General features: G+C 42.5%; 1 long non-coding RNA gene across 1 annotated transcript; it reads right to left on the bottom strand.

Annotated features, from left to right (window-relative positions):
* Nucleotides 1-1036: 1036 nt before the first annotated feature.
* LOC143781139 (uncharacterized) lies at nt 1037-1988 on the bottom strand. Its single transcript, XR_013216584.1, has 3 exons — nt 1783-1988; nt 1533-1585; nt 1037-1381 (listed from the first exon to the last, which is right to left on the bottom strand). It is a non-coding gene; the product is annotated as an uncharacterized LOC143781139 (long non-coding RNA).
* Nucleotides 1989-11574: the final 9586 nt, after the last annotated feature.

The following is an 11574-nucleotide window of genomic DNA, read 5'->3' as shown; positions in this document are numbered from 1 at the left end:
TCTGAAATTAATATATGATAAATCTTCAAAAAGGAGTGAACAACTTTTTGTCATGCATTTGGCATGAGCTTTCGTTTGTGCGCTGCCCCCCATTATTTTAATGTATTAATGTTAATAATTATTGCATGTATTAATAAAACTATATTTTTTAAGATATACATATTTTTTTGTTTGCTCATTCACTCCTTGTTGTAGGTTTATAATTTATTCCATACATGTTAAAACCAACTGAACACAGATCTTCAGACACTGACGCGTTTTGGAAGCAAACTTCCTTAGTCATGGCTGATAATAATAATGCCCATTATTATGAACAGTTCTGTTGGTGCAGACCGGTAGTACATTTTACCAAATCTGATCAGAGTCCTATTGTTCCAAGAGCAAAATTTGGATCTGGCCCATCCTAAACAATAAATACAAGAATAAAAATGAGACAAAAAAAGCATGGCAAAAGGAATTCTAAGTAATATATCTAAACAATTATAGTCATATGGTTACTGAATAACAAATACTATCCCCATGCTATTACTGAAGAAAACCCAAGACCAAAATATCAATGATACCACATACAAGAAACAAATAATGCTGCCGAACTATGGCCATATGTTCTCACTATATAGTTTCTGAAAATAATCACCATCCTGTTACTGAGCAAAACTCACTATACCAAGACCAATTTACCAATAATACCACATACAAGGGACAAATAATATTGCCACAAAATGACTAGACCACATATTACCACCCCATGGTGACTGAATAATAGCACAAAACTGATCATCAATAAAAATCACAGTATTAATACTAATATTTTCCCCCTACAATGACCAAAGGCCAAAGGTATCAGCATATACAATACAAGTAACTCCAAACACTCACCGATAACATGTCCAATTGAAGTAATTTATTTTCTCTTTTATTCTTTATCTGGCATAGATCACTGTGACTTCTTTCAACCAGGACTCGTCTTTGCAAAATGTAACACATAAACATCTATCTGATCACTTGTAGAGTAACCAATATAATAATTCTTGGCACTCAGGAGAAATTTGTAGAATGATTCAAAAAGTAGATTTTTATTCTAGTGCATCCAGCTCAACATATAAACGTTTTCGGTCTCGACAACTGAGACCTTCATCAGATATGGTTGTCAAATGCTGTAATGTATATACAAAAGAGATGAGAGAAATATTTTTTAAAATAAAGAAAATACTGTTTGCACAATTATACAAAAACAAAATGATGAATAATATGATCCATATTATACTAAACAAAATGACGGTCTGCATACAAATATCGATAGTAGCATGCAGCGCAGAAGGCAGAAAAAGGTGGATCCGGCCTGAATCAGCGTGCGTTGTGAGTCCTGTTCAACAGAGTGCTGGAGAGTGTACACATGTTAAGGATATACTAGGTAGGAGAGAAAATAAACATGGGTAACATGGAACAGGTAGCATAAGTAGACATCGGGATGTGATCTGGTGATGGATATGATAAGATATAAAGCACACACTGTCCTAGGTAAAGGATACGGGAAGTGGACCAACCTCCACTAGTAGGTGTAGGGCTACGCACAGTGAGCTATCTGTAAACATGAAAGAAATTATACGCATCAGAGTGTACATGGTAGACAAGACAAGAAGGACAAACCATGAGGATGGCACAGTGACGGAACACGAGATAACCTGTGGAATGCATGCCATAATGACTAACGGGGTGACCACCCTAAAACCAGATTGCTGCTGAGTGATAAACGGGCACCCATGGTCCAGGGAAGTTTACCTGGAGGACACTGGTAGTGTGTATGAGTCACACACTGTGTGTGTAGCCGAGGAGCGGGAGAGCAATGCGTCTGTGAATGCAAAGATATGGGACCGTGTGAGGCAGCTTTAAGGGTACCACAGGAGGCTATCATGGGCCTGGAAGTCAGTCATACCTGAAAGCACTGGACGGCAGTATAGGCGCTTGTGGTAATGCGAGATACTCGCAAAGTGATAGCCTCCTGTGGTACCCTTAAAGCTGCCTCACACGGTCCCATATCTTTGCATTCACAGACGCATTGCTCTCCCGCTCCTCGGCTACACACACAGTGTGTGACTCATACACACTACCAGTGTCCTCCAGGTAAACTTCCCTGGACCATGGGTGCCCGTTTATCACTCAGCAGCAATCTGGTTTTAGGGTGGTCACCCCGTTAGTCATTATGGCATGCATTCCACAGGTTATCTCGTGTTCCGTCACTGTGCCATCCTCATGGTTTGTCCTTCTTGTCTTGTCTACCATGTACACTCTGATGCGTATAATTTCTTTCATGTTTACAGATAGCTCACTGTGCGTAGCCCTACACCTACTAGTGGAGGTTGGTCCACTTCCCATATCCTTTACCTAGGACAGTGTGTGCTTTATATCTTATCATATCCATCACCAGATCACATCCCGATGTCTACTTATGCTACCTGTTCCATGTTACCCATGTTTATTTTCTCTCCTACCTAGTATATCCTTAACATGTGTACACTCTCCAGCACTCTGTTGAACAGGACTCACAACGCACGCTGATTCAGGCCGGATCCACCTTTTTCTGCCTTCTGCGCTGCATGCTACTATCGATATTTGTATGCAGACCGTCATTTTGTTTAGTATAATATGGATCATATTATTCATCATTTTGTTTTTGTATAATTGTGCAAACAGTATTTTCTTTATTTTAAAAAATATTTCTCTCATCTCTTTTGTATATACATTACAGCATTTGACAACCATATCTGATGAAGGTCTCAGTTGTCGAGACCGAAAACGTTTATATGTTGAGCTGGATGCACTAGAATAAAAATCTACTTTTTGAATCATTCTACAAATTTCTCCTGAGTGCCAAGAATTATTATATTTGCTACTACGGGTTGGATCCCCTACTTGAGCACCTCCCAAGAATCCCTGAGTGCCGTGGCCAATACTTTCTACTTGTAGAGTAACCGTCCAACATTTCACCCCACTTTTACAATAATTGTGCCTCCCTTTTGTCTCAACGCTGAGATCTCATCTCCCGAGATCTTGGTGCCAAGATCTCCATCTGTGCATGCGCTGCCCCCTGCCGGCAGCCATTTTGCCGGAGTCCAGTCCAGCGCATAGGAAACCACGTGACTGCGGGGACTCTGGGCATGCACAAGATGTCGGCAGAGCCCCCGCAGCATCGGAGGACACCCGCAGCATCGGAGGACACCTGAAGCATCGGACACCCACAGCGGCGTGTTGCACCGCACATCCGAACACCCCCTCATCCCAGCCTGCAACCTGCAGCAACGCTCCACTCTTGCCTCCTCCAGCAGCTACACTGGGACCCTGCTCCACCACAGCCACCACCCTGGTAAGCAATAAGACACATGGATTATAAGAAGCACCACCATTTTATTAAAAAAAATTGTTTTCTTCCTATTTTTCTCCTCAAAATTAGGGGTGCATCTTATAATCCGGTGCGTCTTATAATGTGCAAAATACAGTAAGTGTATACTGTTCTCACCAGTGAAATTTTCGATATTCATAGTCATTCATTTTCCCTTTTATTTTTCTTTTGGTACTCTTCATCCATTCACATCAAAGAAGTAACGTTTCTCCTTGCGGAGAGAGACATGTTAAGCATGCCAAGATGAGGAGACTTATAGCCACAATGCTCCTCTGGGAAATATGCAAATTGTCTCTTCCATCCATAAAACATCCCTGCAAAATGGCTTCTTGACATCTTTGGCTTACTGCTATTCTGGACCTCTAAACAAACTGTAGTGCTATAATCAGTGCCCTACACAGTAATAATACCTCCTCTTTGACTTGTATAATAATCATACTTTTCTTTTGTGCCCTATACAATAACAGCGCTCCCTCTGTGCCCCTATGTAGACCATGTACCTGGGAGGACTTTCCAGGATACAGCGAAGCCGTGGACAAGGATATCAGCCAACACCAAACTTGCCAGATGAACTTTTACTGACTAATTTACGTGGAATGCTTTTCCAGCAACAAAAAAAATGAAACAAATTAACTCACACACACCCAGTCTGGACTGACCAGGGCCACTGCGCTGCATCCCTCAGTAGGCCCGAAAGTAGTGACTACCATGCTGCAATTTACCTAGTCTTATATCCGCCTAATGCGGTCATCAGGCATTTATCTGGTTCTCTGGAACAATCAAATGAATATCAGGGATGGCCTATTGGTGAGGCAGTACAGCAGCTCACAAACTTAAAGGGGACATGCCATGAGCAAAGTTCATTTTATTCATCTGAACTTGGAATAATAATTTTTAAAATTGGATTTGTTTAAAATAAATGTTCCTTTGATGAGATAATCTTATAAATGTGCCCCTGACAGATATATATGGAGGTAGCTCCTCCTTGTATGCACCTATTCACACTAGTTTGGATGTGCCAGTCAATTTTTTTGTTGTTTCTATGTTAGCTTACTAACTCTGCACTCTGCCCTTCACCATGTGGTGATTTTAATTGCAACAGGTTCCTAGCTACCCATAAATGCAGTCTTTACTGACAGATGTGTCCACATTCACCCAGGAATTCAGACATCAGTATTTCACATTGACATGGATAGAGTGCAACCAATAGCGCATCTACCGAGGGGGCAATCGCCCCGAGCCCGGTGCTCAGAGAGGGCCCACCCGGAGCTACGCTACTGTAACTGCATTGGCATGCACAGCGCGCCAATACAGTTACATTCTGTGGCAGAGCAGGGGGAGTCGATCTCTCTGCTCTGCCGCCTGGCCTATGGGAGTGAATTATACAATATAGAGTAGGCCTATGGGAAGTGCATTATACTATATGGAGTCCTATGGGGGGTGCATCTATATATATAATTGTCTAAGGGTCACTTCTGTCTTTCTGTCTGTCCTTCTGTCTGTCTGTCTGTCACGGATATTCATTGGTCGCGGCCTCTATCTGTCATGGAATCAAAGTCGCTGATTGGTCGTGACAAAACAGCCACGACCAATCAGCGACGGGCACAGTCCGGTGGAAAAATGGCCGCTCCTTCCTCCCCGCAGTCAGTGCCCGCACCGTACTCCCCTCCAGTCTGCCCTTACACAGGGTTAATGGTAGCGGAAATGGCCGCGGTGTAATGCACTCCGTTACCGCTGCTATTAACCCTGTGTGACCAACTTTTTACTATTCATGCTGCCTATGCGGCATGAATAGTAAAACGATCTAATGTTAAAAATAATAAAAAAAATAAAAAATCGTTAGATACTCACCGTCCGTCGGCCCCCGGATCGACAACAGGCCTTACCCACTCCTCCCGACGCTCCATGCTGCAATCTTGCGAGATGATGACGTTGCGGTCTTGCGTGACCGCTATGTCATCATCTCGCAAGACCGCAATGCACTGTTGGGACCGGAGCGGGCGAGGAGTATCGCTTGGATCCGGGGGCTCCGGAAGGTGAGTATATAACTATTTTTTATTTTATTTCTTTTTTTAACAGGGATATGATGCCCACATTGCTATATACTGTGTGGGCTGGGCAATATACTACATGGGCTGTGCTATATACGTGGCTGGGCAATATACTACTTGGGCTGTGCTATATACTATGTGGCTGGGTAATATACTACATGGGCTGTGCTATATACGTGGCTGGGCAATATACTACATGGGCTGTGCTATATACTATGTGGCTGGGCAATATACTACATGGGCTGTGCTATATACGTGGCTGGCCAATATACTACATGGGCTGTGCTATATACTACGTGGCTGGGCAATATACTACATGGGCTGTGCTATATACTACGTGGTCTGTGCTGTATACTACGTGGCTGGGCAATATACTACGTGGCTGTGCTATATACAACGTGGCCTGCGCAATATACAACGTGGGCTGCGCAATGTACTGCGTGGGCTGCGCAATGTACTGCGTGGGCTGCGCAATGTACTACGTGGGCTGTGCAATATACTACGCATACATATTCTAGAATACCCGATGCGTTAGAATCGGGCCACCATCTAGTTATAAAATATTGACGACTATCTGGTGCATTATACTATATGGAGGCTATCTAGGGGGCCATCATACAGTGTGCAGATTACAGTGAGGGGGTCATCTTACAGTGTTGGAGCCATCAAACAGTTTGGGTTCTACTAAGGGGCCAGTATATTGTGTGGGTGGTACTATACAGTGAGGGGGCATTATACTGTGTATAAAAGAGCATCATACTGTGTATAGAGGAGCTGTAAGGGGGGGAGACTCGGGACATTATTAAATGTAAAATGGGAACTTATTGTTATAGGGGAACTCAGGTTACTGTGGCTATCAAAGGGGCACACAGGACATTATTACTTTCTAGGGGCAAAATATGGGCACTGTTTTCTAGGGCACTTGCACCTGGCATTACTATATTGTAGAGAGTTGCTTTAGAATTTAGAGAGCACAGAGAACCACACAGCAGGAGCAGTAATAAGGACACATATGGCAGCAGAAGCTCAGCATTGGGATATCAGGAGGATGAGGAGTTTGTGCAGGTTGGGAATAGATGGTGATGGCTGAAAATATGAGGCGTGAAACGTCTCTTTGTTGTTTTCTCTGCAGCCGAGTCATGGCTGGAAGAAGTTGTCGTGTTGGTCTGGGCCAGATGGAAAAGACATGAAAAGTGATGACTCCATCAGAAAGAACGTCAGTGGTAAGACATTATCAGTAACTGTGCTGTGATCTCTTATATGTTCTGTAGGACTGGTATCTACCACTCACCATATGGCGGTAGTATCTATGTTGGTCTCATATAGAGATTATTTTCAGTAACATCGCTGTCATCTGCTGAGGTTCTCCACTATTAGGGTGCGTAACCCAGTTGTAATCAAGGTTACCTGGTTAGGGGTCCACTCAGAAGCCAAAACCCTAGCTACGCCTCTGAGTGCAACCTTTTTTGCATATTGTATATGGAGCTAGCTCCTCCTGGTATGCACCTATTCACACTAGTTTGGATGTGCCAGTCAGTTTTTTTTGTTGTTCCTGACAGATATCACAGCAATGGATCGCAGATGATTCTTTCTGTGAGGTAAAACTTAAAAACGGGCAGGGAAATGATTTACCTCACAGAAAGAATCACCTGTGATCCCTTGCTGTAATATCTGTATACTCTTTTGCTTTCTCCCCTGCCCAGGAGATGTTGTATTATCAAACCATGTTCCTGCTTGGTCAGATACAGCCATTACACAGTATACAGCAGGGGCACATTTATAAGATTATCATGGCACAAAGTCTCTGTCAGCACAGGAGCTGTTTTTACATCTCCCCACTGACATGAATACAGTACATATACAGGTGCTTTTCACAAAATTAGAATATCATCAAAAAGTTAATTTATTTCAGCTCTTCAAAACAAAAAGTGAAACTCATATATTATACAGAGTCATTACAGAGTGATCTATTTCAAGTGTTTATTTCTGTTAATGTTGATGATTATGGCTTACAGCCAATGAAAACCCAAAAGTCATTATCTCAGTAAATTTGAATACTTTATAACACCAGCTTGAAAAATGATTTCAAAATCTGAAATGTTGGCCTACTGAAATGTATATTCAACACATGCACTCAATAATTGTCGGGGCTCCTTTTGCATCAATTACTGCATCAATGCAGTGTTGCATGGAGGCAATCAGCCTGTGGCACTGCTGAGGTGTTATGAAAGCCCAGGTTGCTTTGATAGCATCCTTCTACATTGTTGGGTCTGGTGTCTCTCATCTTCCTCTTGACCATAGCCGATAGATTCTCTATGGGGTTAAGGTCAGGCGAGTCAGCAGAGGGAAGCATGAAGTGCTCTAAAATTTTCTGTTAGGTGGCTGTGCTGACTTTGGTCTTGATAAAACAGTGAACCTACACCAGCAGATAACATGGCTTCCCAAACCATCACTGATTGTGGAAACTTCACACTACGCTTCAAGCAGCTTGGATTGTGTGCCTCTACACTCTTCCTCCAGCCTCTGGGACCTTGATTTCCAAATGAAATGCAAAATTTACTTTCATCTGAAAACAACACCTTGGACTACTGAGCAACAGTCCAATTCTTTTTCTACTTGGCCCAGGTAAGACACTTCTAGCGTTGTCTATAGGTCATGAGACACTTGTAGCCCATGTCCTGGATAGCTCTGTGTGTGATGGCTCTTGATGCAATGACTCCAGCAGCAGTCCACTCCTTGTGAATCTCCCCCTCCCCTCCCCCTTTTGACTGGCCTTTTCTTTACAATCCTTTCAAGGCTGCAGTTATCTCAGTTGCTTGTGCACATTTTTCTACCACCTTTTTTTCTTCCACTCAACTTGCCATTAATATGCTTGGATACAGCACTCTGAGAACAGCCAGCTTCTTAACCCTAGAACGCGTACCTGAGGCCTCGCAGGCCTGCTAGGTTACTTGTTTTCTATTATCTGTAAAACTACATTAGTTAGAATTTTTAAACTCAAGGTAATCCTCAGGTATATAGTTGTTAGTAATATCCAGTTGTTCATATATTTTTATGTTATAGGCATCTCGTATAGCAACGCTTTTTTTGTGACTACCCCAGATTCACGTACCTGGGGCCTTTGAGGCCTGCTTTGGTTTACATGTACTCCTCAGTCTTTTTGTCTGTACTGTTGTTGGGGAAGAACTTATGACTCAGTCTTTGTGACTATTGGTCGATGGCTGTTGCTGGGAAGAGTGTGGATTCTGCCTGACATGGTAATGTGATCCTGGAAGGGAGTTTCCCCTCACAAAGTAACGTGATTATGATGTCAGTACAGGTCCTTTAGTCCTAAATCCTAGTTGCTGGAGAGACTTTGGAGGAAGAAGTCAGCTTTCTTTGGTCTGTAACAAAGAACCTTTCTGAGCTCCAAAACCAGAGGCTTCTACTGCACTTACAAGAAAGTGATCTGTTGAATGTAAGAGTAGGGGGGCTGTACTTTACCCTAAGCACACAAACACTAACAAAGTCTTAGCACACACAGTGTATAGTGCACAAGCCTGATTGTAATCTTTATTTTTTACTTTTCATTTTAGTTTACTCACATCTAAGGGTACTGTCACACAGTACCATTTTGATCGCTACGACGGTACGATTCGTGACGTTCTAGCGATATCATTACGATATCGCAGTGTCTGACACGCAGCAGCGATCAGGGATCCTGCTGAGAATCGTACGTCGTAGCAGATCGTTTGGAACTTTCTTTCGTCGCTTGATCACCCGCTGACATCGCTGGATCGTTGTGTGTGACAGCGATCCAGCGATGTGTTCGCTTGTAACCAGGGTAAACATCGGGTAACTAAGCGCAGGGCCGCGCTTAGTAACCCGATGTTTACCCTGGTTACCAGCGTAAACGTAAAAAAAACAAACAGTACATACTTACATTCCGGTGTCTGTCCTCCTGCGTCTCAGCTTCTCTGCAGTGTGAGCGCCGGCCAGCCGGAAAGCGAGCACAGCGGTGACGCGGTGACGTCACCGCTGTGCTTTCCGGCTCTGCTGCTTACACAGTGCAGAGAAGCAGAACGCCGGGGACAGACACCGGAATGTAAGTATGTACTGTTTGTTTTTTTTACGTTTACGCTGGTAACCAGGGTAAACATCGGGTTACTAAGCGTGGCCCTGCGCTTAGTTACCCGATGTTTACCCTGGTTACCCGGGGACTTCGGCATCGCTCCAGCGCCGTGATTGCAACGTGTGACCGCAGTCTACGACGCTGGAGCGATAATCATACGATCGCTGCGACGTCACGGATCGTGCCGTCGTAGCGATTAAAATGGTACTGTGTGACGGTACCCTCAGATTACAATGGCACAGTCTACATCAAGGGGATTGACTGTCCAAGAATGTATGCAGGGAACATTCTGAAGAAAAAATAATATGCAAGAATTGTCGGGGGAATATGTAAAGTGGAAAATAAATATTCCTGCACCAAGTTTGCTACAGACTTTATGTAAAAACTTCTTATAAGAAAAAATGTATCCATCATAAAAAATTGTACTGAGTGAATATATTGGGCGTGCCCGTTTAGTTACATTTTTGTTGTTTTATGTACATAATTTTTTTGGGAATTATACACATCTTAGGCTATGTTCCAAGTAGCGCTGGGGTTCACCAGAATGGGATCCATAATGGATCTGACCTCCTGGTAACTCCAGCTAAGGCTGATGGAATGCCGGGATTCCACCAGCCTTAGCTGAGGTCACCAGGAGGTCAGATCCATTACGGATCCCCTCCTGGTGGACCCCAGCGCTAGTGGGAATGCATCCTTACTTTGCAAATTTAAAATAAACTTTGAAAAGTATTTTTATTTGAGTTATTCCATGTTATTTGCACACAGGCCTAAAAGGCCCCAGGTACGTGAATATGGGGTAGTCACAAAAAAAGCGTTGCTATACGAAATGCCTATAACATAAAAATATACGAACAACTGGAAATTACTAACAACTATATAGCTGAGGAATACCTAGAGTTTCAAAATTGTAACTAAAGTAGTTTTACAGAAAATAATAAAAAAGTAACCTGACAGGCCTGCGAGGCCCCAGGTACGCGTTCTACCAGCCTTAGCCGGGGTCACCAGGAGGTCAGATCCATTACGAAATCCCGTCCAGGCGGACCCCAGAGCTATTGGGAATGCATGCTTACTTTCAAATAACGTTGAAAAAAAATTTTTTTTGAGTTATTCCATGTTATTTGAAAACAGGCCTCAAAGGCCCCAGGTACGTAATAGTGTAGATTTCTATGGTCACGCATTCTAGGGTTAAGCAAATATCTTTTGTGGCTACCCTCCTTGTGGTGTGTATCAATGACTGCCTTCTGGACATCTGTCAAGTCAGCAGTCTTCCCCATGATAGTGGAGCCTACTGCAACAGACTAAGGGACCCTTTTAACCCCTTTAGGGGGTTAAGGGTGGTTTGCACGTTAATGACCGGGCCAATTTTTACAATTCTGACCACTGTCCCTTTATGAGGTTATAACTCTGGAATGCTTCAACGGATCCCGGTGATTCTGACAATAATTTCTCATGACATATTGTACTTCATGATAGTGGTAAAATTTCTTTGATATTATCTGCGTTTATTTGTGAAACAAACGGAAATTTGGCAAAAATTTAGAAAATTTGGCAATTTTCCAACTTTGAATTAGTATACAATTAAATCACAGAGATATGTCACACAAAATACTTAATAAGTAACATTTTGCACATGTCTACTTTACATCAGCACAATTTTGGAACCAAAATTTTTTTTTGTTAGGGAGTTATAAGGGTTAAAATTTGACCAGCAATTTCTCATTTTTATAACATCATTTTTTTTAAAGACCAAATATCATTTGAAGTCATTTTGAGGGGTCTATATGATAGAAAATACCCAAGTGTGACACCATTCTAAAAACTGCACCCCTCAAGCTGCTCAAAACCACATTCAAGAAGTTTATTAACCCTTCTGGTGTTTCACAGGAATTTTTGGAATGTTTAAATAAAAATGAACATTTAACTTTTTTACACAAAAAATTTATTTCAGCTCCAATTTGTTTTATTTTACCAAGGGTAACAGGAGAAAATGGACACCAAAAGTTGTTGTACAA

This window comes from Ranitomeya variabilis, chromosome 6 (assembly GCF_051348905.1).
Source record: "Ranitomeya variabilis isolate aRanVar5 chromosome 6, aRanVar5.hap1, whole genome shotgun sequence".
Lineage (NCBI taxonomy): Eukaryota > Metazoa > Chordata > Amphibia > Anura > Dendrobatidae > Ranitomeya > Ranitomeya variabilis.
This window is presented reverse-complemented; position numbering and strand designations above follow the sequence as displayed.